Below are 5,299 nucleotides of genomic sequence, written 5' to 3'. Positions count from 1 at the left end.
GTTCTATAGACTTTACATCCTGTGGCATCTGTGCAAGTATAGCACTTTTAGGCAGTTCCAAGCAAAGACAGTACACAGTGGATATATTAGAGCCTGGCCATCTCTGACCAATGCAGAAATCTTCAGTGGGCGATTATAGCCATGCCTGACAGTTTGTAGGTTTCCCCTGATGACTCCTGAATCCTTTCCCCTTGATTTTTCACAGGTGCTTTCCACAATAATTTTCTTGCACCTCTAACTCTACATTTACATCTGCTTCATGGAGAACTGAACTGACAAATGCATATAATTTCATTGAATTTTCATAACCTTGTGAAGTAAATATTCTTATTGTACCCATTTTATAAAGAAATTAAAGCACACAAAAGTCAGGCAATTGATGTACAGTTAAATGGCAAAGTAGAATTTCACACCCAGGTACGATTTATTGTAATGACAGCATTAGTATGTAACTTCCAGACAAATTTGAGGTAAAGGAAGCAAGTAAATACTCCAGGTAGACACAAAGTTCCTTTTCTCTTGTTGAGAAAGCTAGTGCTCTTGCAGATGAGGTTAAGGTGCTACAAAACAAGCATAAACCCTGTTCTGTGCATGACTCTAAGAAAGAAGATGACCCAAGAGGGCTGGGCAATGCAAAAAGGCAATTCTAATGCTACCACTAGGATGAAGCCCAATAAAAGGAGAGACTATAAAGAAAGTCATGTGGTTTTCCTACATATATTCTAATAAGCTCTGGGTTTTAAAAGATATGTGAAAAGAATTCATCAGCAAATATTTAACAGGCTGCCATCATGAATTAGGTAGTGGAATGTGGCAATGAAAAGACACGCACTGTCCTTTTCCTTTGGGAACTCCCAATGTTTATGAGTTAGAATAGAAAAGCTTAAGAAGGGTTGGGCTAAGGCCAGCCTCCACCATTCACTGGCTGTGGAATCTTAGGTTACATGTTTAACTTTTGGATGAACCTAAATTATCCTGGAACCTGTAAAAGCTCAGGCATAAATAGGAAGTTGATATGCTAAAGGGCCAGAGTCAATGCAAAGGGTGCCATTTGCAATTTTCAGAGTAAGAAGGAGACCAAGGAAGGAATGAACCCAATACTAGAAATGACTGAAGAATGTTTAGAAAGTAGAGTCTTGCTAGTTAAGTCCATAGAGTGTGAGACTATCTCAGCTGAGGCTACTTACTACTTGAGTGATCTTAGGCAAGTTACTGGACCTACCTGTTCTCAGATCATCATTTTATAAAATGGTATCGGCAGTAGTACCTACTGAATAGTGCTGTTATGAGGATTAAAGGATTTTACAAACAGTGCATTTAAAAGACTCCCTGGCCCACAGTAAGAACAATGTTAAATATTATATCTCTTTTTAACCTTTGGGATCCATTTTTGATTATCACCCAAGACTCGGCATGACTACATCTAAGTCCAGCTGTCTCTATACTCTACTAGCACTGTCTCTTTAAATTAGGCTGACCCACTGATAGTTTATGCAAATGGAACCCAATAAGACAGAGCTTTGGACATAAGCCCTGGAGCATCTGAATTACTCAGGGAACCAGCAGAACACAGATGGTACACTCAGTTAGGATAACAGGACTATTTACAAAGTTGTGTGCAAGGTATAGGAAAAGCCACAGGGGAAGTGCAGTATTCTTGGGCTCATGATAGGTGGGGCTCCTGACACCACTAAATCTGCAGGGGCAAGAGTAATGAATGGCTGCCAGAATCCACAGAGCATGACAGAGTCAGTGACATCTTACAACGGTCTAAAGAAAGGAATCAAGGGAAGCAAATCCCTTACCTGTCTTTCTTCTCTCTCTCCAGCCTCCTGCCCACCCACCCTCCCCGCCCATAAGGCTGACTCATTCAGAAGCCAGAAGATAAGACATCCATTTTCTCTCAATGTTGGTCACTTCTTGGGCACAGAAGATGAGAAGGATAGTGGAGAGCATCTACGAAGAGCTAATAGTAGTTACTGTCTTAGTCCATCCGGGCTGCCATAACAGAATATCAAACAGGATGGTTTAAGATTTTGGTGCCTAGGTGTAGGCTAGGGTAGTGGATGCAGCTAGTGCCGAAGGCCGGCCAGCCTACCACTGGGGTCATCCTCACCCTGTAGGCTTGCTGGGACCACCTGCCCTCCAGCTGCCTCTCCCAGGTTTTCAGCTACTGATGTTACAAACAGTAAAAAAAACTGGAACATAGAATTAAGGAAAAAGGTTAAACCAGGGAGGGTCTCAAAGTTCCAGATGGCTCAGAACTCTAAATCCTACTGTCTCAAGTTGCTCAGGTGCTGGAATTACAGATTTTTCTTCAATTAGTTAAAAATATGGATCCTGAAACAGAGGACCCACAGATTATCAAAGTGACACCTCTGCAGCAAATGCTTGCCTCTTGTACTGGAGCTATATTGACATCACTAATGGTGACACCTCTAGATGTTGTTAAAATTTGACTCCAAGCCCAGAACAACTCATTTCCCAAAGGAAAATGTCTTGTATGTAGTAATGGACTCATGGATCATATGTGTGTCTGTGAAGATGGGGGAAACAAAGCATAGCATAAGAAGCCAGGGAATTTCCAGGAAACACTGGGTACCTTTTTAAAAATCATTCGAAATGAGGGGATTAAATCCTTGTGGAGTGGCCTTCCTCCTGCTCTAGTGATGGCAGCTCCTGCTACAGTTATTTATTTTACATGCTATGAACAATTAACTGCTCTCCTGAGATCTAAATTAGGAGGAAATGAAACCAGAATACCAATTGTTGCTAGAATTATGGCCAGATTTGGTGGAGTAACTATCGTAAGCCCATTAGAATTGATTAGAGCCAAGATGCAACCCACGAAGTTTTCTTACAAGGAACTACATCAATTTGTCAGCAAAAAAGTATCTGAAGATGGTTGGATTTCCCTTTGGAAGGGCTGGGTTCCAACTGTTCTTAAAGATGTACCTTTCTCAGCAATGTTCTGGTATAACTATGAAATTTTAAAGAAGTGGTTGTGTGAGAAATCTGGTTTATATGAACTGACATTTATGATCAACTTTACTTCAGGGGCATTGTCTGGTTCTTTTGCAGCTATTGTAACTTTACCATTTGATGTTGTAAAGACACAAAAGCAGACACAACTTTGGATATATGAAAGTCATAAAACTTCTATGCCTTTCCATATGTCAACCTGGGTTATAATGAAGAACATTGTTGTTAAAATGGGTTTTCCAGACTATTTTCAGGCCTAATTCTTTACTTGATTAAAATCACTCATGCTTGTGTCACTATTATCAGCACGTATGAGTTTGGAAAGACGTTTTTCCAGAAACAAAATGCACAAAGACAGCAACTCTAGTGATGCCATTTTAACTTGAAATAATAACCATAGCCAAAGGAACTAGGCAAGAATTCTTTTCACCATTATTCTCTTATAGTGACTTCCCTATACTTACATAGCAATTTATACTCTACCTCTAAATCATAATCTTAATTTTAAAATAATTTTTTCTTATTTTTGGAGATTTTTAAAAGATAAGAAATCAAAGCTATTTAGCATTCTTGTAAAGAAAAGAAAATTACTCATTAGTATTGAAAGCAATCTCTTGAATTTGATATTACATTTCAGTGTAACTTAATTTTACTGTGAGTATGTTAGATACATCAGAACTTTTTGAATTGTGTGCTGAATGACACAGTCTAGAAAGACAAAATTCAAGTTTTATGTACATTTAATTTAAATCATGTACATGGATATTTTGGTATTTTGGTAGATAATAGGAGACCGTCATTATTCACATTTGCTAAATACTACCCGTTAATTTCTTTTGAATTAAAGATTTATCCTTCCCACCCCCCACCTCTACCCCCACCATTGTCACCATTTTAAGGTCTCACATGGATCAGGATTTCTCTGATTAAAGGTGAGGCTATTTTATCTACACTACCCAATATATAATTATTTGTGTGATGCAGATCTTGCCATTTTTTATGACTAAAGAACTTTATTTACTGTTTGTGTAAAAAAAAAGGGAGTTTTTACAGATTAATAAAAGTTCATTTCATTCAAACTTGGGTCTGTAGTGAAACCCACATTGCATTTAGACTAGTAAAAGTAAATAGGGCACAGGAATGGCCTATGGCTTTTAGCCAACTTGTAATTTAAGTATCATTGTTTATGGAGTTCTTTTGGTCATTTCTGTGACTTTTTCTAACAAGAAACCATTATGGGTTGAACTTCCCTAATCTGAACCAAAGAGCACCAACATGATACCACAAGTAGAAAACTATATACCTGGCCTCATGTAAAGGCACATGAAATGCAGGCAGACAAAAAATGCTGCACAAAATTACCTTCAGACTACATATGTATGTATAAAGTATATAAGAAAGGTAAATAAATTCTGTGTTTAGACTTGGGTCCTCACTATGTATACACAGATATTCCAAAATTGAAAAAAGTTGGAAACCTAAAACACTTCTTGTCCTAAGCATTTTGGATAAGAGGTAGTACATACACTAATAAAAGTCACAAAATATTTTCACAATGACCCTAGATTTTACACTTGTCTCATGTTGATGTGATGAACCAAGAAACTAAACAAGATGTCTCAAAATCAACAAATTGTATGTGACCAAGTAAGTTAGCTTATTACTTCATGTAGGAATGAGATAAAGATATGATTGGGCTGGGGATATAGCTTAGAAGTAGAGTGCTTGCCTAATATATATGAGTCCATGGGTTTGATCCCTAGTACCAGGTTTCAAAAAATGATGGCAGGACAAGAAAATGATATATGTTTTATATTTTTGTTTGATTTTCCCAGGATCCATGCCCTTCAGAAAAAGCACTTTAGTGCATTCTTTGTGTGTATGAAAATGTGAAGCATTTTCCTTCCTAAAGGAAGCATAATGTATTTTGGTGACAAATCTGTGGCATGGTAAGGAAATTAATACAATTTGTATTATAGTAGAAAAGTATTTACATGTTTGATGAGAAACAAGTGATATAGGGTTTATATGTAACTTTAGGTGTTTTACCCTGTGTTGATTTACCTCAGATTTAGAATTTATATAACCATGTATTTGTGACTTTTTAATATCTTTATTAAAATATTTATGCTCACTTGAAATTATCATTGTGTTTCTATCTAAATGGTTTTCATATAAAAGCATAATGTTACTATGTTATATAAAAATGAAAGTTTATTTTAAACATTGCTATTCAACATTAGTAAATTTATCTTGTTTTTGTTCTGCTTCCTTTCACTTTATTGGTAGGAAAAGGCAGAAATCTCAGTACTGTGCT

The 5,299-nt window shown here is 37.0% G+C and overlaps 1 pseudogene; it reads left to right on the top strand.

Moving 5' to 3' along the window:
• Positions 1-2,312: 2,312 nt before the first annotated feature.
• LOC109676706 (mitochondrial glutathione transporter SLC25A40 pseudogene) lies at positions 2,313-3,360 on the top strand (annotated as a pseudogene).
• Positions 3,361-5,299: the final 1,939 nt, after the last annotated feature.

This window comes from Castor canadensis, chromosome 7, assembly GCF_047511655.1.
Source record: "Castor canadensis chromosome 7, mCasCan1.hap1v2, whole genome shotgun sequence".
NCBI classification, from domain to species: domain Eukaryota; kingdom Metazoa; phylum Chordata; class Mammalia; order Rodentia; family Castoridae; genus Castor; species Castor canadensis.
Note: the sequence above shows the minus strand (reverse complement) of the source record. Positions and strands in the feature narration are given on the sequence as shown.